The sequence below is a fragment of the Rattus norvegicus genome, chromosome 14, assembly GCF_036323735.1.
Source record: "Rattus norvegicus strain BN/NHsdMcwi chromosome 14, GRCr8, whole genome shotgun sequence".
In the NCBI taxonomy this organism is placed as follows: Eukaryota; Metazoa; Chordata; class Mammalia; order Rodentia; family Muridae; genus Rattus; species Rattus norvegicus.
The window spans coordinates 84,575,075-84,598,910 of NC_086032.1; the positions used below are offsets into that span (position 1 = coordinate 84,575,075).

The 23,836-nt window shown below is 48.1% G+C and overlaps 2 long non-coding RNA genes across 2 annotated transcripts; one reads left to right on the top strand and one right to left on the bottom strand.

Moving 5' to 3' along the window:
• Positions 1 to 3,472: 3,472 nt before the first annotated feature.
• LOC134481868 (uncharacterized) lies at positions 3,473 to 8,836 on the bottom strand. The gene is made up of 3 exons (XR_010057735.1): positions 8,150 to 8,836; positions 4,834 to 7,744; positions 3,473 to 4,509 (listed from the first exon to the last, which is right to left on the bottom strand). It is a non-coding gene; the product is annotated as an uncharacterized LOC134481868 (long non-coding RNA).
• LOC102549967 (uncharacterized) lies at positions 7,657 to 16,046 on the top strand. The gene is made up of 4 exons (XR_359652.5): positions 7,657 to 7,796; positions 10,675 to 10,818; positions 12,091 to 12,185; positions 14,801 to 16,046. It is a non-coding gene; the product is annotated as an uncharacterized LOC102549967 (long non-coding RNA).
• Positions 16,047 to 23,836: the final 7,790 nt, after the last annotated feature.

Sequence of the window (23,836 nt, forward strand, 5' to 3'; positions counted from 1 at the left end):
AAAAGAAACCCAGGGCTGGGGATTTAGCTCAGTGGTAGAGCGCTTACCTAGGAAGCGCAAGGCAGGCCCTGGGTTCGGTCCCCAGCTCCGAAAAAAAGAACCAAAAAAAAAAAAAAAAAAAAAAAAAGAAACCCAGGGCTGGGGATGCAGTTCAGTGACCTAACACACACAAGGCCCTGGGTTTAGTCCCTAGTACCACAACCACTACCAACCAACGAACAACAACCTCACCATTTGAAAAGTGTGCAGTTAGTGGCACTTCGCTCACAGTGCTGGGTAGCCGGTGCCTTTGTCTAGCTTGAAAATGTCCACCAACTTTGCTAGGAAGGATTTTTATAGGAGGCTTCAGGCTTGGACTGGACACTTGCAACAGACCCAACAGGCTCAACTAGTACAGATTTTATCCAGAGTAATTACCTCTTATCGGTTTATAGCTAATAAAGCTGTAAACAAGTAACTAGTTGAGTAATAATCAATTGGATGGGTGGTAGACAGTTCATCTTCTTCTAAGTTCTGTTTTCCCCCTCCCTCTCCCCTCCCCTCCCCTTCCCTGCCTCCCTCATTCTATCCTCCCCCTCCCCTTCCCTTCCCTCACTCTACCCTCCCTCTCCCCTCCCCTTCCTCACTCTACCCTCCCCCTTCCTCACTCTACCCTCCCCCTCCCTCACTCTACCCTCCCCTTCCTCTCTCCCTCTCCTTCCCATCCCCTCCCTCCTTCCTTCTTTGCAGTCCTTGGGATGGACCCTCCATTTCAGAGCACATGTTAACGAGCTTTCTCCCACTGAGCCATACCCTCAGGCTTCCATTTTTCCCTCTAAATGCTGCCAGATTGGGCTGCAGGTTACAAAGATCAGAACCTCCTTGGATTCCAGGAACTGCCCAACTCATTTTTCTTTGTTTTGTGCTTTGCTCAGATAAACTCTACTGCCCTTAACTGGTGTAAATACTTTTCCCTTTGGCGCTCCCACAGGAGCCGTCCTACCTGTTGACCAGGGCTCCCCCTCACCCCTGCCCAGCACCTGGCAGCCCAACCCTGCTTTCAGCCTACCCCATTCCTTCTTATGGCCCGCTGGGTTTTTCCTGTCTGATGAAGACTACGTAAGAAGAAACATTTAGGGTTTCAGGGCTCCCAGGGAAGAGAGTGAGACAAGAAAACCCCTGAAATCAAGGAAGACTCAGCCAGGCTGTCCAGCCCAGCAGAAGCCGCTCCTAAAGTCAACTACAGAAGTGTGCCTCCTCTTGCATGCAAGGCTCCTCCTGGCCCCAGGCTGAAGGCTGCCCTGGTGCTATCGATGACCGCAGTGTTTATTTTCTTATCAACCAAGTAAAAGTCAGAGGCCAGGTTGAAAGAGAAAAAGCCCTAGAGCTGGCATTGACATAAAGACCAAAGTAAATGTTAACATCCTGGAAACGGGCAGGAGTTTGAGATGCAGGAAAGGCCACGGAGAATGTGGCCATCTGTTAAACAGCACCTCCCTGAATTTATTTAAGCGATCAATAAAGAACGTGATGTCATCTCAGTTTGGTTTTCGGTCTTGTTTTAGGAGCTCGGGTCTCATATAGGGTCAGAGGGTCTGACTTGCTGTGTGGCAGAAGATGACTTTGGACTCGTGATTCTCTTGATTCCATTTCCCAAGTCCCCGGAAGGTGTTTGCCATCGCATGGGATTTCTCTCAGTGCCTGGGACTGAACCTAGGGCTTTGTGCTGGTTAGTCAAGCATGCGAGGGACAACAGAGGCCAGCTCAGCTCTAGCCCAGGGCTTCTCAGCCTTCCTAATGCTGCAACCCTTTGATACAACTCCTCATGTTGCAGTGATCCTCAGCCGTAAAACTGTGCTTACTGCTATCTCATAACTGTAATTTTGCTACTGTATGAATCACAAGGTAAATATCTTATATTATCTTATATGCAGGGTATCTGATATGCAACACCCAAAGGGGTCGAGACCCACAGGTTGAGACCGCCCTAGCCTCAGCTCTCATCCTGTCTAAAGGGGGGAAAGGAAACATAAAAGGCAGAAGGAAAATGCTTGGGTCTGGAAAGATAGTTCAGTTGGTAAAGTGCTGGAACTTGAACTCAGTCCATAGAACTCATGAGCAAATGCCTGGCACTGTGCCAAGAGCCGAGAAAACAACCACTGAGCTCCCCAAGAGGGCTGCACAGACCTTATATGTAACTTGGTTAGCCCTCAGTTTCTCCTGAAACTACCATGGTGCCACTGTGTGTGTGTGTGTGTGTGTGTGTGCGCGTGGGTGTGTACATGTGCATGTGTGTGTATGTATACATATGTGTGCATGTGAGTACGTGTGCATGTGCATGTGTGATATGTATGTGTATGTTTGTGTCTGTGTGTCTGTGTGTGTGAGTGTATGTGTGTAAGTGCATGTGCATGTGTGTATATGTGTGTGAGAACATCTGTGAGTGTGCGTGTGTGTGTATGTATACATGTGTGTGTATGTGAGTGCGTGTGCGTGGGCATGTGTGGTATGTATGTGTATGTTTGTGTCTATGTGTGTCTGTGTGTGTGAGTGTGAGTATGTGTGTAAGTGCATGTGCATGTGTGTATGTGTGTGTGAGAACGTCTGTGAGTGTGCGTGTGTGTATGTGTGTGTATGTGAGTGTGTATATGTGTGATATATATGTATATATATATGTGTGTGTGTATGTGTGTAAGTGCATGTGCATGTGTGTATATGTGTGTGTGAGAACGTCTGTGAGTGTGTGTGTATGTGTGTATGTGAGTGTGTATGTGTGTGATATATATATGTATATATGTGTGTGTGTGTCTGTCTGTGTGTCTGTGTGCGTATGTGGTATCTGCTCATATGTGCAGATGCTCCTGCCATGTGTGCATGTATGGAGGGCAAAGGTCAAGCACAGTTGTCTTCTTTTACCATTCTCCATGGTTTATTTTTGAGACAGGGCTTCTCACTGAATCTGGCAGCATTTCTGCTACTGAGTCCCTGACCCCTGTCTGTCTCCTCCTGACCCCTGTCTGTCTCCTCCTGACCCCTGTCTGTCTCCTCCTGACCTCTGTCTGTCTCCTCCTGACCCCTGTCTGTCTCCTCCTGACCCCTGTCTGTCTCCTCCTGACCCCTGTCTGTCTCTGCTCTGCCAGCACCTGGGCTCACAGACATGTGCAGTGCACCCAGCTTTTATTTGGGTGCTAGGAATCCAAACGCAGGTTCTCGGGCTTGCAAAGCAAGCTCTTTACCCACACAACTATCTCCCCGCCCGCGATGACAAGTTTAAAAATATTTGTTTTTTAACAAATTTATGGATATTGTGTTTTCCCGCATGTATGTCCATACCATGTGCATGTAGTACCCGAGGAGGCCAGAAGAGGGCCAGAGTTGAGAGTTACCTTGTGGGTGCTGGGAATAGAACCCGGGTTTTCTGAGTGGACAGTGATCTTAACCACTGAGCCATCTCTTCAGCCTCAAAATGCCAATCTTTAAATTTATATTTTTTTAAAGATTTATTTATTTATTATATATAAGTACACTGTAGCTGTCTTCAGACACACCAGAAGAGGGCATCAGATCTCTTTACAGATGGTTGTGAGCCACCATGTGGTTGCTGGGAATTGAACTCATGACCTCTGGAAGAGCAGTCGGGCGCTCTTAACCGCTGAGCCATCTCTCCAGCCCCTAAATTTATATTTTTATTGCTTTGGGGTGGGTATGGGTAAAACATGTGTGTGGAGGTCAGAGGGCACGTTCTGGGCCTCAGGTCTCTCCTCTTACCATGAGGGTTTTGAGAGTTGAATTAGGGTCGTGAGGCTCGGCAGACGTATGGGCTGAGCCACCTCACCAGCCCACAATGGCATCATATGGTTTCCTGCATCATTTTAGAAATGCCTCTTCAACGTACACGTTTCCCCAGGGCTGGGGAAATGTCAGCATTCAAATGTGAAGACCTGAATCTGAATCTCAGAACCTACGTAAAAAGAACGCACTCCCTCAGGACTGTGGCCCCAGTGCGGCTGCGCGGAGGTGGGGCGGGCAGCAGAGATAAGGGCCAGCCTGAGTTGCAGCAGTGAGTTAAAGACCCAGTTTCAGACGATGCGGACGGGAAAGACCACACCCAAAGTTGTCTTCTGACCATCACACATGGGTGCCTGTACTCACACACTTCGTGCACACACACACTCACACACATACCACACACACACACTCACACACACTCACACAGGAGATTGTTTTAAAGAAGGAAAGATTCTGTTGGTTTTTGTTTTGGCTATTGAAGTGCTTTTTTGTTGTTTTGGTTTGTTTTTGTTTTTGTTGCCATTTAAATTTGACCCTGTGTGTCTCACTCGCTCTGTCCACGACATGCAGGGTTGAAGGTGCTGTCGCCATGCCTCTAATACAGTCTTTAGGACCTAGAAGAAAATTGCTTGGCCTTCTCCTGAACCCGAGTGGAGGGGAGGGCTGATCAAGGGTCTCAAGGGTCCCTCCATGCCTTCCCTCTGTGCTTTTGCCACTTGGTGTGCGGGAAGCACGTGAGTCCTGGAAAGGTGGGGGAGAGAAAGGGAACTGAGAAAGGGAACTAGAGTGTCTCACTGTCTGCCACCAGAAAGCCAGAACCAGAGCCAGTGGGACAGACAACCTAGACGGCTGAGATGAACTCTAAGGAACTGGCTTAGGCAACTTCTCACGGAGCCAGAGAGTCTGAGGAGAGCAGGGCAGCCCAGCAAGCTAGAGCGGACCCTGGGTGGATGTCAGCGCCGCATCCTCATGCACCTCCCCCTCCCCCTCCCGCGTCCTCTCCGTCCTCCTCCTTCCCCTTTGCCCCATCTTCTTCATCATCTCCTTCCCCCTCCTCATCCTTACCTCAGTTCTGCCCCACAAAAAGGCCTTTCCTGGCCGGCAGAAGCCTGCTCAGATCTCCTGCTCTACCTGAGTCGATTGACTGTAGATGGGGCCACAGCCGTAAGACCTAAACCACGTTAGTGCTCGGTGGACAGTCTTACTCTGTTGGCCAGGTTGGTCCGCAAAGCTTCACAGGAGGAAAAACACTTGGAGGAGGGATGTGAACCGCCTGAGGTTATCTGAATGTGCACTCTACACAACGGAAGTCAGCCTCCTCCATGTTTCTTGCTGTGAGTGCGACTCTGAGGTAGCCACTGAAGTCTTAGTGCAGGTTCCTGATTGTCTTACTCTGTGCCACCATCCTGTGTGGCTCCTCCTGGACTGTTTCTGTGTGTCTGTGCACCCTGTGCATGCAGTACCCGAGAAGACCAGGAGAGGGCGTCAGCTTCTCGGGAACTGGAGTTACAGATGGCGCCATGTGAGTGCTGGAAGTCTAACCAGAATCTGGTCCTCTAGAAGGGCAGCCAGCTCTTAACTGCTGTAGCTCTTTCCAGCCTGGACTGTGAACTCTTTGAGACAAATCCACAAGTCTAGCACAGAGCCTAGCATCCCGTGCAGGAGCTCAGCAAACGTTTAAAGAATTAGAAGATTAAAAAAAAAACCAAATTATTGATATATGTGAATACACTGTCACTCCTTTCAGACACACCAGAAGAGGCATAGGATCCTATCACAGATGGTTGTGAGCCACCATGTGGTTGCTGGGAATTGAACTCAGGACCTCTGGAAGAGCAGTCAGTGCTCTCAACCGCTGAGCCATCTCTCCAGCCCCAGAAGATCTTTTAAGTAGGGGCACAGAACTAGGGATTGGATCTGAGGCCTCATTCCGGCTGGGTGTATGCTCTACTCCTAAGCTGTACCTCAGCCCTCAAAATCACGGATAACTCTCGTGGTGGGTTACTGTTGCTTTGAAACAGGTCTCAGGAAAACCAGGCTGGTATTCAACTCAAGGATAACCTTGAGTAGATAATTCCTGCCTTTACCTCCCAAGTGTTGAGGTAACAGGTGTGAACCATAACACTTGCCTTTTTTTTTACTTTGAGGTAGGGCTACTTTGGCCAAGAGCTCAGAATGTAGCCCAGATGGTCTTGAACTCATAGTGATCCTCCTGCCTCAACCTCCCAGAAAAAAAAAAGTGTGTGGGAGGGGAGGGGTGAGAATCAAAAGAAAAGACCTTGTGTGATAGTGTATTCTAGAACTCTATGAGGACTTTGAACTCTACTTGCCAACCCCCGGGAAGTCTCTCTGTTGGTCCCTGACAAGAAAACAGAAGCCGAGGAAAGCAGCTGAGACAGCCTTGGGTCACAGCGTGTAGGGACCACACACTAGTGTTTGAACCCAGCAACTAGACTCCACCCTGTATCTGAAGATCGCTGCTCATGCTCAGCGGCTTCTGTAGCCCAAGAACTCACCCACTAACCAGCTGGCTCCCTCCACTCCAGAGATGAGCCACACACAGGGCTGTTTGCTGGAAATAACGGAAGTCAGGGTGAGCTCAGTTGGTAGCGTGCTTGCCTAATATGCAGGAAACACCGGGTCTCATTCCCAACACTGCTTCGACCGGGGTGCTGGTGGGGTCCTGTAATCCCAGCACTGGGGAGGGACAGTTGGAGGACCGGAAGTTTAAGGTCATCCTTGGCTACGTAATGGGTCCAAGGCTAGCCTGGGGTACTTGAGAACATTTTTTTTTTTTCTCTTTAAGCAACTCTTGATCCTCATGAGCTCTCAGACCTTGAGCCCCTTTTCCTGGGCAGCTCTCTATGGCAGACCATGCCTGAGAGCGAGCGAGCCCTACAGTGGCCTCCATATGCTGTTTGCTCAGCTGGGTGTGGGCTCTGCTGGCTCTGGGCTTTTGTTTACTTCGCAAAGGTCACCTGGGCTCCACCAGACTATATCTGCCACCAAAAGATGGGAACAAAGAAGACGGAAAGGAGCATTCTCTTGCTTGTTTGAGACACCCTCGCTCAGTTTTCGGTGTCTGTTTAATAGGGAGGGAACAGAGGCTGTTTAATAAGCAACAGTAGGCCATGATACCTGTCTGCTGGGCATGTGTGGGGTCCGGTCGGCTCCATCCCTAGAACCAAAAGCACAGGTCATTGGAGAAGTGTTGCCACCAAAGAGCAGGCTCTACTCCCTTCCGTGCCTGTGTAACCTGCAGGACTCTGCACAAAAGCTACAGTTGCCTGGAATCAGGTTTGAATCCCAGGGGTGACTGTGTTTGACCTCTCAGAACCTCATCTCTCTCCTTTGACAGGCATAGCCCAGGCTGGCAAAACCACCTCAGGGACAGGACATTTGCCTATACCGTGAATAGCTTTGGGCTTGCAGGACTAACAGGAAAGGAGAATGGCAAATGTTCACAGGGCTTGGCTTGTGTCCATATTTCTTGGCCATTGTTCCTCCTGGTGACTTATTTCGCACAGCCTCCTGCATGTCTCTGTGTAAATAAAGACACTTTAGAGGAGAGCCAGCAGAAATGAGGCTTCGTGTTCTTTGTTCCTCTTCTTCCTGGAAAAGGCTTCCAAGAACTTCTAGCCATGGGAAGTGAGCAAACAAGGGTGATATTAATCTGTAAAAAAAACAAACCAGGTTTTCCCTTTCTCCAGCAGCTGGGCACAAGTCCACTCCCTGGTAACTCTACCCCCAATCAATGTACAACCAGAGCTTCCTGTTCCGACCTGTAAACAAGACCCCTGTAAACAAGCCAGGTTTCCAGGCCTCTGGGATTTCCTCAGCTGCTCACTCTCCCAGGAGAACCAGTGACAGCTGCCAAGCCTCCCGCCGAGTCCAGGAAGCAAGGTGTACACTTCAAGGTCTGCCAGCCGCTTCTTTTTGCGTTTCTAAGTCAAGTGTCTCGAACATTTGAAGACACCTGCACCATTGCCAAGCCAAAGGAGGGTTGAAAAGAAAACAGGAGACTAAAGGTCAGCAGTCTCATTGCGCAAAGTGGGGAAGCCAAAGAGGAGGGTGAGGGCTGACATCTCTGAGTCTGGGGAGCACTGGGGCCTTGCCCAAGCCCAAAGGCCAGAGGCCCTGTCCACTGCTTTGGAGAGACACTCAGGGGAGGGAGGTGGGAAGGTGAGGAACTGGAGGCCAAAGGAAGAGGTGGCGAAGGCTCGCTCTCATTCTTTACTTATTCATTTATCTAATCATTTATTGAGATAAGATCCAGGCTAACCTCAAACTATGTAGTGGCAGCTGCCATCCAACCGCTGATCCAGCTGACTCCATCTTCCAGGTGCTCACTAGAGGCACGGGCCTACCCTGGGCTACTCACCCGCTTCAAACAGTTGCTGCGAAATAGGAAGGCTGGACCACAGAGCCACACTTTCCTTGTAATCCTAGAGCTGAAGTGCTGAGGCAGGAGGCTTATGAGGTCTGGGTGGCCTGAGACTGCTCAGTGACTTCGTGTCCATCTTGGGCTGCAGAGCAAGACCCTCCCTACTCCTGTCTCTTTCTCTGTATTCTGACCTGTCTACCGCTGACTGGAATCTCGGGGAGTCTGTGAGCGATATTAGGAAGAGGTTCGTATACAAGAATTAAAATAGACAGAGAAGGGATCTTCTTGTGTCCTCTTGGGGACAGTAGCAGGTGTTACGGTTTGCACCTGCCACTCTGTCAGTTTCAAGTCACTTTTAGCACCAGATGAACATTACTTCCTTCTTGAGAATTGCCCCGGGTGCCAGGTGGCATCCTTAGCCAGGAGAAGCAGAGCTGGAGGAAACACCCAGCCAAGCCCTATGCAAACCCCTACCCATCCTTCAAAGCCCAATCCAACATGCCCTTTAGGAAGCCTTCCTTGAGGGCTTGGGGATCAGACCTTGTTCCTAGGCTTTACTAGGGACCTTTCACAACTGTGTTGCAAGGGAACTGGGCACAGTGTTCACACAGTTGTGAAGTTGTGATCCCAGTTACTCTGGAGGCTGAGGCAGGAGGATCATAAGTTCACAGAGTGAATCCTAGGCCAGCCTAGACAGACTAGCTGAGATATAATACTTTTCTGGAGAAGTATATGTTGGTGGTATGTAGTGTGTGCGTGTGTGTGTGTGTGTGTGTGTGTGTGTGTGTTGGTGGTGTGTATATTTATGTGTGTTGGTGTGTGTGTGTGTTGGTATGTGTGTGTTGGTATTGTGAGTATGTGTGTGCTGGTAGTAAGGGGCTGTGTGTGTTGGTGTTGTGAGTGTGTGTGTGTGTTGGTGTTGAGTGTGTGTGTGTGTATGTGTGTGTGTGTTGGTAGTGTTGGATGGGGATGGGGCTGTGTGTATATTGGTATGTGTGTATGTTGGTGTTGTGTGTGTGTAGGGGTGGGGAGCATGTATGTATCTCAGTGGTAGAGCATTTGCCTAGCATGCATGAGGCCTTGGGATAAATCTTCAGGACAGAAAAAAAACAAAAAAACAAAACAAAACCAAAAAACCAAACCGAACCAGGTGCGGTTGCAGCTGCTTCCTCTGTTGGAGGGAAGAGGTCGCAGCCCACCGTCACTGCTGAGGGATGTGACCACTACACAGGCAGCAGGGAGGACTCTGAATGAGAGAGGGGGCTCCTGGGGAATTCTCATCGATGTCTTCTCTAGCTGTCTGGCCCATTTCTGTACAGAGTAGCCCTGGGCTCCAGGTCTAAGGTCTGATTTGGGTCATTCCAAACCCCTGCCGGTCAGTGTGAGCCTGTGCTGAGGAAGCTACGACCTCCTGTGAGCGGGCTGCAGCTGTGGTCGCCCTCCATTTACTGTTCACAAGCATCTCTAACTCTAGTTTCAGGCAAATCTGACACGTTTTCTACCCTCAGGCCCCTGCATACCCTTGGTGCACATGCATACAGGCAGGCGCACACACATGTATAATAAATACTGTTAAAAAAATTAAAGGGTCAGGGTCAGGAGTTGGGGTATCCCATCTGCTGGTGCTATTAAAGAGGCGGGAGGATCAGAAACTCGAGGTTTTCTCCAGTACGCAGTACCTCCAAGGCCAGCCGGGGTTAAGGAGACCATCTCAAAAGGCAGGGGGAAGAAGATGGCTTAGTCAATAAAATGTTTGCCATACCCATGAAAAAAGCTGGGTGCGATGGCACAAACTTGTTATCCCAGCCTGGGGAGGCAGAGATTGGTGAACCCCAGGGCTCTCTGGTCAGTCAGTCTGGTCCAGTTGTCAAGCTCCAGGTCCCAGTGAGAGACCTTATCTCAAAAAGCAGGGCAGGAGTGTGCTGGAGAGATGGCTCAGTGGTTAGAACACTAGCAGCCGCTCTTTCAGAGGACCCGGGTTGATTCCCAGCGCCTTCATGGCAGCTCACAACTGTCTGTATTTCTGGGTACTGCATGTCCACGATACCCAGATATACAACATGTAGGCAAAACATGAATACACATACAAATAAATGAATACAAATGAACATGGCTATGGAATGTTCCCTCAGCCTTCTGGGAAGTGCTATACTTCTTGGCTGCTATCTCCAGGATAGCTGTCTGGAGGAGCAGAGACATAGCTGAAGAGTGGAATGGTCTGCCTTATGAGCACCAGGCCCCAAATCCATCTTTGGCCTATGGCCAAGGACTGGAAATAAAGAGGAAACCAAATATTGAAAGAGGGAGGCAAGGCTGGGACGTTGGGAGACGGAGGAGAGGAGAGGAGTGGTGGTAGGTGTTGTTGTTGGTGGTGGTGATGGTGGTGGTGGTAGTGATGGTGGTGATGGTGGTGGTGGTGGTGGTGTGTATGCCTCTTGGTAATAGCAGTAATTATTATTATTTCATGCTTTCTCTGACACACTCTGGGCTCAAGCATTCTCTTATGCAATCTCATTTTACAGACAAGGAAACAGACTCTGAGAGATTAAGCAACTCGTCCAAGCTTACTCAACCAGTAGATGTGGGAGGCCTGACAACCCACCCTGTGTTTCTATTTCACAAGCTAACGCCCCAGCCACCGGGGCAACTGTTCCTGGGAATGGAGGGTGAGTGGTTTCTCTCCCAGTGCCCTCTGAAGTAAATGCCATTTTCCCTCTTCCTGAAGCTTTCCTTTCTTCTCCTATGTCCTACTCACCAAACCAGAGTTTGTTATTGTTGTTGCCGCTGTTTTCAAAGTTTACAGTGTCCCTAAAACATTCCCAGGAAGTCTGGACTCTTGACCCTGATATCACCCAAACCTACAGTGACTTTGTCTTTGAAGATGAACTTGATGACTCAAGTTTAGCTGTTCACATAAATATTGTTTTTTGGAACCAATCTCAAGCCCCCTGCCAGGTGAATATACTACCTAGTAGGGAGGCCATCAGAGCCAACTCTGAAACTAGAAACCACTGGTGGCTCATCCCTGTGCGTGGAGATGGTGGTAGGTCAGGCTGGATAGCAGAGGGGGAGCCTGGTCAACAGACAAATCAGGGCCCTGGAACAAAAAGAGTTCATTGAGGACAGCTGCTCAAATCTACCTCAAGTCTAGCTCAGTGAGTAACAGCGTCCCATTGGCTTCTTAGTTTAGGACAAGTGGATCAAAATTATGTAAGCTGATAACGGGGAAATGGAGGCTGGATAAGAAGGGCTGCTAACACAAGAGTCTAACACTCCGAGACCCAAAACGTCTCAAAACGTAAACACCTGCCAGGGGTGACAGGCAGCACATACCTTCAATTCTAGCCCTTGGGTGGCAGAGGCAGGAGGATCTCTGTGAGTTTGAGGCTAGTCTGTCTGCATAGTGAGTTTTAGGACAGCCAGAGCTACACGGTAAGACCTTGTCACAAGTAAAATAAGATAAGATAAGATAAGATAACAATATGTAAAAAGTTATTATTCTGCCAGGCAGTGGTGGTGCATGCCTTTAATCCCAGCATTCAGGCAGAGGCAGGTGGATCTCAATTCGAGGCCAGCCTAGTCAAACAGGGCGAGTTCCAGGACAGCCAGGGCTACACAAGAGAAATCCAGACTCAAAACAAACAAACAAACAAACAAACAAACAAACAAACTTCTATTTCTTTTTTATATTGTGTTTGAGTCTACTCCCAATTCTCGCCCTTCCAATCCCTCCCCCGTCCCACTTTGATGGTTTGGATGAGAGTGGTCCCCATAGGTTCATATATTTGAATGCTTGGTCCCCAGTGGTGGAATTGTTTAGGAAGGATGAGAAGGTGTAGATTGGTTGGAGGTAGGGTGTCCCTAGGGTAAGGCTTTGATGTTTTAAAAGCCTTGTGAGATTCTGAGTCTCTCTCTCTGCCTCATGGTTGTGGATCAAGATGTGAGCTCTCAGCTACTGCTCCAGAGTCATGCCTACGGGTCTGCTGCCAAGTTCCCCCGCCATGATGGTCATGCTCGACAACCCTTTGAAACTGTAAGCAAGCCCCTTGTGAGCTCTTCGCACGTAAGGATTGCCCTGGTCGTGGTGTTTTGTCATGGCAATAGGAAAGTAACTGAGACACCCACCACCACAATTCCCTCCAATTTCATGTGTTCTTTTTCCTTTAATACCACTGAGTGTACTTAGTGCTGCCAGTAAGGGCTGCCAGTACAGGGCCATCTACGGAAGTATGGGTAGCCACTCAGGGGTTGCAGCCCCGAGAAAATGGTCTCCCCCTTTCCGAGTAGGTCCTCAGACAGGGGTGGGACCTCACTGTTGTAAAAATATAAAAAATAAAAAGGTATCTTTTATCCCCACTAGGTCTATACCTCAGTGCCCCAAGATATCTGCTGGATATCTTGGTCTCAGGCAGCAAAGCCTCTCACCCACTTTGCTCCATCCCATATCACACTGCCAAAGGCCTCTCTCTGAGCCGTCAGCAATCTCTCTGCCTAGCTAGTTCCCAAGGCAGGTTTCCATGTCAGAAACACACATCCCAACTCCATGGCGGCCCAGACCAGCCGCCCCACACTCCCTTACACCTAAATCTGCACATGAAAGAACACACAACACAATAACCCTTCACCCAACTGATAAGATATAATTGCCCACCTAAACTTACAAAGCCCAGTACCATCCACCCCTTGAGAACATTAATAACATCCTATAAATACACAGAGTGAAATCTTAACGTCACCTTCCATGTTTCTCCGCCATGACTACCCTCTCTGTCCCTCCTGTCTCTTATCCTTTCCAATCCTGTCTCCTCCTCTTCCTTCAAACTTTTCTCCCGCCCATCCTTCCTTCTTGTCCAATGACAGTCCTCCTTCTATCCTGTACCTGCCCTCACCTGTATTTTACAAATTCAATGGGGAGAAGGTTCTGGCGAAGTCACTTGAGTCCTGAGCATGAGACTAGGCAGCCCTCCTTGGGGCAGTGGAATTAGCATCAAAATACAGATAATTCCAGGGCAAACCACAGCATCTCCTGTCCACTTTACCTCCGTGCTGGGATTTTGTCTGCCTTGACTGTGCGCTCGGTTGCAGTGGCTGCGAGTTCTGTGTGATTGCCCCATTCTATCCCTGTGGTCATCCACAGCCTCTTGCTCCTACAGTCTTTCCGTCCCTTCTTCCAAGATGATCCCTGAGCCTTGGGATATGACAGACATAAACATCTCATTTAGGGATGGACACTTGGGACATGAACAGGTGTGGGTCTTTGTGCTAATCCACGTGCATTACAAAAGGAGCGCCTCTGTCGAAGGCTGAGCTATGCACGAAACGACGGTATAAGTCTTTTGGAACCAATTTACTACTATGTCACCTTAGCAGAATAATAGAGGTAGGTTCTCCCCAGGGCCTATGACCTCTCTAGCCACAGAGTCTTAACCAATATCAGCACCAGGCATGGCTTCCTTTTTGGGGAGTAGAACTTATATTCAATCAGAACGTGGTTGGGACTCTCATAACGTTTCATCGGTGGGTATCGCTTGCCGGGCTGGTCAGTACTGCAGTTTGCAGTGTTTTCGGCTGCATACGATTCGTGATATCTTCTCCAGTAGCACTCGCAGCACCTTCCCGTGCTGGGAAAACGAGCCGGGAGGGTGGAACTGATCTGGATCAGTACCAACTTGATTTCTCCAGAGACGGGTTTTCTCTGGAGTTCTGAGACTCATCTACCCCTGCCTCCCAAGTGCGGGCAAGGTGCTGCCATGACTGGATTTACTGACATCTTGTGTGTGTGTGTATTTGTCTACATATATATGTGTGTGTGTGTATTGTGTATATACTGTGTGTGTGTGCATGTGTTTGTATGTATGTGTATTTATGTGTGTATTGTGTATATGTCTGTGTGTTTGTGTGTGTATGTGTGTCTGTGGGTGTATATATGTGTATGTATATGACTGTATGTGTATATGTGTGTTTGTATGTGTGTCTGTGTGTATATGTCTGTGTGTTTGTGTGTGTATATGTGTCTGTGGGTGTATGTATGTGTATGTATATGACTGTATGTGTATATGTGTGTGTTTGTATGTGTGTCTGTGTGCATATGTCTGTGTGTATATGTGTGTCTGTGAGTGAATGTGTATGTATGTGTCTGTATGTGTATATGTGTGTGTTTGTATCTGTGTCTGTGTGTCTATGTGTGTGTATGTATGTGTATGTGTGTCTGTGAATGCCTGTCTGTGAATGCCTGTGTATATGTATGCATGTGTCTGTCTATGTGTACATGTGTGTTTGTGTGTGTGTCTGTATGTGTCTGGGTGTATGCATGTGTGTGTGTGTGTGTGTGTGTGTGTCGTCTCTGTACGCACACACCATGTAGAACCCGTAGGATAACTAACCTGCTGAGGTTGGTCTGTGGGGTTTGGTTATGGAACTCAAATCATAAGGCTTGACAGAGTTGCTGCTCACGGAGCCACCTTCCCAGCTCATGCCTCTGCTGTTAGCCTGCATTTCTCCATCCTAGCTCTCACAGCTCTGTGTGCGTGTGTGCATGCGTGTGTGTGTGTGTGATGGGGTGGGTATGGGGTGGGAGGGTTGGTCAAATAAAAGAATTAAAAATTAAATTAGATTTATTCATTTCATCTGTATCTTTTCTACAAGTAGGTATGTGCTTCGTCCCCTCAAAGGTCAGAAGAGGATTAGATCCCTCGATTCTGAATTACAGGTGGGATGGTCGTGAGCCACCACTGGATGTGGGAATCCAACCTGGGTTTTCTGCAAGAGCAACACGTGCTCTCCACAACCACGCTGCCTCTCTAGACGTTTTTTGGGTAAAATTTAAATGATATCAAAATGAAAGATTTAAGAAATGTCAGTGCCAATGGAGTGATTTCATTTCTTCTCACTGATGAATGCGGTCCATGATGGTTAAAACTCTTTCAAGCAAGATAAAGCCGGTTTCCCTTGATGCCTTTGAACTCCAGACTTAGAGACAATGGATGGAGAAAATAAAATCTGGAGTCAGGTGGCAGCGGTGCACACCTTTGATCACAGCACTCCAGAGGAAGAGGCAAGGGACTCTATCTCTGAGTCCGAGGACAGTCCGGTCTGAGATCGAGTTCCAGGACAGCCAGGGCTACACAGAAAAATCCTGCCTCGAATAACGAAAAAACAAAACTAAAAACACATCAAAACCAAACAAACCGGGGTTATTCTGTGCTGTCGGTGGCTGGGAGTGGATACCTTTTGTCCAGCCAAATGAATCTTCCCCTCTGATCGTACCCTTCCGGGCCTTGTGTAATGAACTGGGCAAACCGACTGCAGCACTCTGCAAACCCCAACCTCCGAAAGGAGGGTTGAACTTCTTGGAACCCTCAAAAAATACCAGTGAACTTCAGGAAGTAACGCACGCAACTCTTTTCCAGAAAGAGGTCAATGGTCACAGAATCGAAGGAAACACCACGATGACCCTGGGACTTCCTGCCCACACACTCGGCATCATCTCAAAGTTCAAAGGGTTCACGAACTGACATCCGGCTGACAGACAGGGAATGCGGCTCAGTGGTAGAGGGCTTCCCTACCCTGGGAGAGGCCCTGGCTTTTATCTCCAACCCTGCAAAGAAAAGATTAATCAAATGAAATGGAAATAAAGCGGGCTTTATGAAGAAACCCGCTTTCCCTGGGGTCTGGTTTCCTCCCCACCCCTCCTCCCCGCTCATGACTGAGAGTCAGACTTGAATGCAACTGGTCAAACCAAGATTGCCTGCAGAGATAACCAAGTTTTCCTAAAGCCTTCAAACAAGAATGCTGTAAACAAACGAATGTGCAAACGTGCTTACTCGAGATCAGAATGTCTCTTACCCATCAACATTCCCTTTTAAACGGCAATTAAACAGTTTCACCTCATAAACCAGTTTTTCTATTATTTCGTTAAAAAAAATAAAACAAAACAAAAACAAAAAAACCAAAAAGCCCTTGGGCTATCAAGATGGTTCAGTGACTACAAGTGCTTGTCACCAAGCCTCATGACCTGAGTTCAGTTTCCTGGACCTACATGGCCGGAGAGAAGTGATCCTCAGACTGTCCTTGTGACTGACTACACTCACAATTGGCACATGTATGAAAACATGCTCTCCAGTGCACACACAACTAACTAAGCAAACAAATGAGATGCATTTTTAGAAGAAGAATATTCTCGAAGACAAGATAAACCCCAAACTAATACATCTTACTAATTTTTTAATCTTTATTTTCTGAGACAGGGTTTCACTCTGTGGCCCTAGTTGTCCTGAACTCATTCTGCAAACCAGGCTGGCTTTAAACTCAGAGATCTGCCTGTCTCCGCCTCCAGAGTGCCACCACTGCCTGACTTTACTTATCTTTTAAACCCTACTTAATTCAAGCTTTTCTTAGTATTTCAACCTTGTAAATCACACTGTTTGAAGAACATAGCTTAGAAAACTACAGTGTTGTATATGTAGCCACTATAAACAACTAAGCTTGTCTCTCTACTGTACCTAGCTGGCACTTTTTGCAAGATTAACATTCAATTTTTTTTTTTTTTTTGGTTCTTTTTTTCGGAGCTGGGGACCGAACCCAGGGCCTTGCGCTTCCTAGGCAAGCGCTCTACCACTGAGCTAAATCCCCAACCCCAACATTCAATTTTTATTTCACAAGAGAAACGGATTTTATATAAGAATCTGTTCTTTACCCTTTCTGGAATCATTTAAGAAAGCTTGGGTATTTTCTCCTTTCTCCCTTTCTCCCCTGAGGGGTCTTGCTATGTAATTTAGGCTAGCCTCAAACTTGAGGAAATCCTCCTGCTTCAGACTCCTAAGTGCTAGGGTTGCATCTACCCATCTTGCATTTAAGGGTTGCAATTGGGGAACCGGTGAGATGAGTCCACACCAGATCCGGATTTGATTCTCGGGACCCTCTATCTGATATGGAGAGTTGACGACCACAAGTTCTCTCCCAGGCTGGGCCTTGAACTTAAGCTTTCTGCCTCAGCTTCCTAAGGGCTGGGCTCAGTGGTACGCACCTCCAAGCCAGCCTTTTTCGTTGTAATTGGTGTGTTCGGGTTAGTCCTCAGTGTGGTGGGTTTCTTGTTTGCTTGTTTTTGTTTATTTGTTTGTTTGCTTGTTGCTGAAACTGTGGCATTACCACAAACAAACTGCACATGGAAATCGTGGTATCCGCCATGCTGAATTCTATGCCCGTTCTTCAGAACGATTTCTACACTTGGTTGGCTGATTTTCAGGCAGATGTAGGCATCCCCTACCTTCTGAGTTCGTGTAGTCTGCTGTGGGGGTGCAGACAGGCCAGCCAGAGCAATGAAACCAGGGACACTTGGCTTGAGTTCAGAGCAGTCTTAGCAAGGGGATGTGTTGGCATTGTCTGAAGCCACCCAGCGATGTCTGAGGACAACTTTGGTTCTCACATCCTGGGGGTGGAGGGCACACTTTTGGGAATTTTGTAGGTAGAGACCCCAGACACGCTTCTAAATGCCCTGCGAGGCACAGGATAGCCTCCCCGACACCACCGCAAAGAATTGTCTCGCTCCAAAAGTCAGTGATTCTGAGGTAGAAAAACTGACTTAATAGAAAGAGGAAATGGGATTTGTGAGCAAAATAAAAGGGAAGGAGGGGCTGGAAAGACGGCTCAAGCTGCCAAAATGGTCGCCACAGAAGCATGAGGACGGAGCCCTGCTCATCTCTCCGCCCTCATATGACAAAGAGAGGCACACTGGCACACATCTGCATCCACTGGGAGGAGGAGGATCCTTGGTTTGCTGGTGAGCCACCGTGACTCAGTGAGACCCTGAGTCCAAAATAGGGTAGAAAATGATAGACAAGACCAGACACCAGTCTCTGGCCTTTGAACATACACTACCCTTGAGTGCATACGCAGGTGAAACCACACACACACACACACACACACTGGAGAGGTTCTTGGAACGAGACAGGGCTGCAGTGGAGACAAGGATAAACAAGAAAAGTCATCAATCAATAGTCCTAAACTGATTATCATTTCTCTCTCTTCCCACCCACGAGAGTTACTCCTGCTAAGTGATTCACCTCACGTCCTGCTGTCTCAGGACTACCTACTTCCTGGTGCCCTCCTCAGGCGTAGCTCTTCCCAGGGCTGACATCCCATCCATGAGAACAACAAAGACTCAGTGTTCAGAGAGGCCATCACCGGCAGTGGGAAAAGCAAGGACCACAGTTTATGACATGTCAGGAGAACCCGGTTGCCCTGGTATTTGCGGTTCTTACAGAACTTCGAGACTGTGAGTGCTCAGTCCTGGGTAGGTGGCCACGCTATGAAGCCATGAGGTACCTAAGCTCTTTTTCACATCTTTAGCATGTGTGAGCTCTCTTTCCTCATACTTGCAAAATGGCTGCTGAGACCCTCTCAGCTTTTGGAACTAGGTCAGCATTCCAGGCAGGATGAAGGGAAAGGAAGTAAAGTCGATAGGCAAGAGGTAAAAGGCTTCCAGCGAAGTCCTCGCCTCTGAATACACTTCCTGGAATCCTCAACGCCTGGGAACTTCCACTGACACATTGGTTCGAACTGTACCACACAGCTATCTTTAGTTTCAGGAGAGTCTGGAAGCTGTGTGTTTTCTAGTAGGCTCCTTGAACAAAACAGACAGGAAAACAGAGTAGACAGATACTCCACAAGCTACTGAGTGAGCATTCCGGGCATTTCTGTGTCCAGGATGAGACAGCCTGAGGCTGAGTTCTGCCTTCATGAGAATGGTGGAACACACCAGTCTTCCAGGGTGATTGAACCACAGTTCTGTCGTTTGAAGCACATTGCAGGCCAGACGTGGTGGAGGATGCTTGAGATCCCAGCTTTGGGAGGAGAAGGCAAAAGGGTTATGAATTTGAGGCCAGGTTATGAATGGATGGCAGGAAGGAAAGAGGAAAGAGAGAGGAAGATTTTTTTAGGAAATCTGGGAATTCGATTGCTGTTCAAAGGGCCAGAATGGACCTTGGCAGTTGAGTGTGTGCTTTGAAAGGACTCTGGGCAGCCCGAGCCTGGTGAACATGGCTCCCTCTGCCTCGATAAAAACCACTCGATTACATTCCTAAAGCTGGCCGCCGAGCTCTGGTCCCTTATTTAGACACTTCCTTCTCCTGAGGCTGATCACCCGGTTCCAACTATCAAAGTATTGAAGTCCGGCAATCGAAAGCCCCCTTTGATTCACCTAATTCACACACCCAATCAAAATACAGCACCGCATCCTAGCCCATTCTAACCCAGATCTCCTGCATCCTATCCAGTTCTAACCCAGACTCCCCTTTCTCTTAGAAATGACACCTGCAAGGCCCTTTGCTGCTGTTTTTCTCCCTGAGTCAGAAAGCAGACACTTTATTTTTTTCTTCCCTACTTCATAGAGGAAAACAGATGTCTGGGTGGGGTTTGTGTCTAATCCGGTGTCCAAAGGGAACCCCCCCACTATGTGGAGGTCTCCTTCAAGTTTAGCATGTACATGGTGTCTGAGCAGGATGATGATGATGATGATGAGGATGATGACGACGACGATGACAGTGACGGTGGTTGGTGGTGGTGGTGGTGGTGGTGATGATGAAATCATTGGTACAGTAGACAACAAAATTATCGGTACTATAATAAATCTTTCTGACTCTACCCCCCAATTTCTACGACTGTAGGCCTGAGACACCACATCCAGATTATTCACATTGATTGATTGATTGATTGATTGGTTTCATGTGTTTGAGTGTTTTGCTCTCTTGGATGTCTGTGCACCACTGGTGTGCAGGGCAGAAGACGGCATCAGACACCTCTGGGAGTGAAGTTACAAACAGTTGGGTGTGTCATGTAGGTGCTGGGAATCGAACCCAGGTCTTCTAGAAGAGCAGCCAGTGCTCTTAACCATTGACCCATAGCTTCAGCTGTTACGTTTATTTTTAAATATTTATATGTTTGAATTTGTTTACTAGTTTATTTCATGTCTTCTAATTATTCATTTCTTGCGTTTTTCTTTTAAATTTTTAAAAATTCTGGGGGCTGGAGAGATGGCTCAGCGGTTAAGAGCACTGACTGCTCTTCCAGAGGTCCTGAGTTCAATTCCCAGCAACCACATGGTGGCTCACAACCATCTGTACAGAGATCCGATGCCCTCTTCTGGTGTGTCTGAAGACAGCTACAGTGTACTTATATATAATAAATGAATAAATCTTAAAAAAAAAAAAATTCTGTGTGTGCGCGCACACACACGATGCATTGGGTGCCGGGATGGAGCCCTAGGCTTTGTATTAAGCAAACTCTCTCCTGACCTGTCTTCCCTTTTGCCTCTATTTTGTGTAACAGTTTTTGTTGTTCCCTGCCTTCCAGTGCCTCCGTCCTTGTAAGCAAGGCCCAACTCCTCCTCTAGGTCCGGGTGTGCACTTTCTTATGGAATCTAGTGGCATTATGTCTGTCACTTTATCGGGAACTCGGGACTTGGATATCTGCTCACCTCCAAGCTGAGGCTGGCCACCTGACTTGCCTGCAGTTATGCAGCCTGTTAGGTCGGTTTAGCCAGGATCTCCTTCACCTTTGAAGTTTCCTCTTAGTAACTTTCCATCCACCCCGCTTCTCTCCTGCTCTTGCGCTGAAAAACCCTTCTTGGCCGTGCTGCGTCTGGCGTCGAAGCCAACCTGTGTCCCAGCTTCAGAACCCGTTGTTCCACTCTCCCTCTATAGGGGATCAAGTCTGACAAGATGTCTTTAACAAACAACTCAGGGCGTGCTTTCTTCGACACCCCTATAGATTTATAATTTGGTCACAAAAATGTCTTGTCATAAATGTAAATATTTACAAGGACGTTGTTTCGTTTTTTAAATTAAAAATAAATCGGCGGTGCTAGGGTCCACGCCACATGATTGAACATGCTGAGTGCACACTTTTACCACAGAGGTACAGTATCAGGCCCAACGGAGTAGGTCTTTTCCTACTTTTTGACCTCTACTACTTTTTCTACTTTTTCCTCATCTTGACCTCTGTCCTCCACCTCTTCCTCCTCTTTTTCGTTCTCCCTCTCTCTTTTGTTTTGAGAGATAGTCTTATGTAGACTAGGCTAGCCTCAAACTCACTTTGTAGCTGAGGATAACCTTCAACCCTTGATCGCCCGCTTCCACTTTCTGAATGCTAGGGTTCACAGCCCGGAAGACCAGGGGCAGTTTCCGCGGGACTGAGAAGCGAGCCCAAGAAGGCAGCCCTCTACCAGCTGAACTCCTAGTTCCGCTTCTCTCCCTCTTTCCCCCTTCTGGGTAGCTGGATCTCGAACTCAGGGCCTCAAAGTATTCTGTAAGTTTTAACCCCAGGTTCATTATATAACACCCCCGTGTGTGATTTCACTTATCCTTACAGCTCACTTTCCTTCATTCCACTCCATGGTGAAGTGCATCCTTTGAGGAATCCCGCCGAGAACGCCGCGCGGGGTCACATATGAGCCATTGTAAAAACTCTCTGGAGCAGTCACGCCCAGGTCTTTCCTAATAAACTCACTGACTTCCGCCTTGCTCCAGCTCGCCCTGAAATTCTTTCCCACAGCATCACTAAGGGTTTCCCTTCGGGCAGGTCCGGGAGCAGGGGCGGGGGGGTTCCCCAAGCTGGTAGAGGCTGTGTTGAGCTGGGTCTGCCTGCTACTGATGGCAAAATTGTAAAAAAAACAAAACAAAACAAACAAACAAAAAACAAAAAACAGAAAAACAAAAATGTTAGAACCTATAACCTTGTAAACCAGAGACTCCATCCAGAGGCTACGAAACACTAAACACTAGCCCAGGCTGGTATTAAACTCACAGAGATCTGCCTCTCTCTCTCTCTCTCTCTCTCTCTCTCTCTCTCTCTCTCTCTCTCTCTCTCTCTCTCTCTCATGTGCTGGGTGGGACTAAAACCTTACACCGCTCAGCATCCATTCCAATTTTAATGACTAAAATTTGTAATAAAAAATTAAAAACAAATAAAACTTTTTATGACTCTTTTGAACCTGCTCAACGAATGAGGGAGCATAGACAGTAAGTAAGCCCTCATCACCACAGATGCTGCGATGATGTCCTGCCGCTCAGAGGGTCGAGGGCTTGCCCAGTCTGATTGTGGTGGTACCCGGAATCCAACCACTGCGGGTGGGAGTGAGTGGGGGCGGGGCAGAGACAGGCCCCATACCCCAGGGGCCGGCCAGCCTAGAGGAAAAGGTGAACTGCAGGTTCAGTGAGGGACCCTGGTCAAAAAAATACGGTGGAAAGTGACAGAGGAAGACACCTGGCATCAGCCTCTGGCCTCTGTACACACTAATGGCCGTGTGTACCCTACCCCCACACTAATGGTCATGTGCACCCCCAGCCCCACACTAATGGTTATGTGCACCCCGGCCCCACACTCGGATGAACAGCTGCCCATACTGTCACCCACACACATACATACCTGTGTGTGAGGGTTTACACATTCTGAGGCTGAAGATTGAACTCTCGCTTGATAATAGATTACATACATGTACAAACAGGAGTATTATTTATTTAGCAAGTAAGGACATTAAGGTTAAGGGGGGCTTGTCCTTCCCTCCCCCCCCTCCGGTCTTCCTTCCTCCCTCCCTCCCAGGATGTAAACACCGCCCCAGCCCCCACCCCGCCGCACTACCCAGGCTGTCTCTGTCCTCATTCTCCTGCCTTGGCCTCCCAATCGCTGTGATAACTGGGACAAGGCACTGATCTTGAAGGCCATGTTCTCACTGTTAGAGAACTAAGTTAAGAACGTAAGAGTGGGGGAGCTGGGGAGACGGCTCAGCGGTTAAGAGCTCAACACTGCTTCTGTAGAGTTTGGTCCCCAGCACCCAGGCCAGGCAGCTCATGACTGCCTGAAACTCCAGCTCCAGGGGTTCCTAAACCTCTGGTCTCTAGGGTACCAACATGTGCGTGCGTAGACCGGAAACACATGCTACTGAAAAATTAGAAAAATCTTAGAGAAAAAAAAATCTGAAGGGAGAGGGTATGACTATGTCTTTTGAGCTGACACGGTGGCACTGGAGAGGCAGGGGCAGGGGGATCGCTGTGAGTTTAAGGCCAAGACCAGAGCCACACAGTGAGACCCTGTCTCATTTTACATATATATGCTTCTGGTGTTGGGTTGGAATTGGCGTGAACTCAGTGTTTTTAATATATAAGGGAAGTAAGCATTGTTACCTGCATCTTGTTATAGGTATTGGTATGCAGATAGTGCATGTGCCTGTAGTTCTTGATTCTGGATGCTAAGAAAATGTAGAAACAGTGGCACCCCACCAGCGCTGTTAAATAAAGGAATATGTAAAATAAACAATAAAAAGAAGCAATAAATTCTGGCAACAACGAACATGCTTAGTGCCAGAGCTTGGTCACTAAATAATATTCTCCATTTTTTCTTAGACCTGAGAAAGTTCACACCCATTTTATCACATGCCTAAGGCACTGGAGTACGAGGTCACATTCTCTGTTAAAGGTATGAGGTTTAATCCCAAACACTGCCAAAAAGACAGACAACAAAGCAGAGCATGGTGGTACATGCCTGGGACTCCACAAGGGAGAGGTTGAGGCAAGAGAACAGGTTTGAGGCCAGCCTGGGCTACATATTGAGCTCCAGGGCAGCCTGGTTACATAGCAAAATCTTGTCTCATAAAGACAATAAAGGCCCGGAGCGATGGCCCAGTGGGTAAGA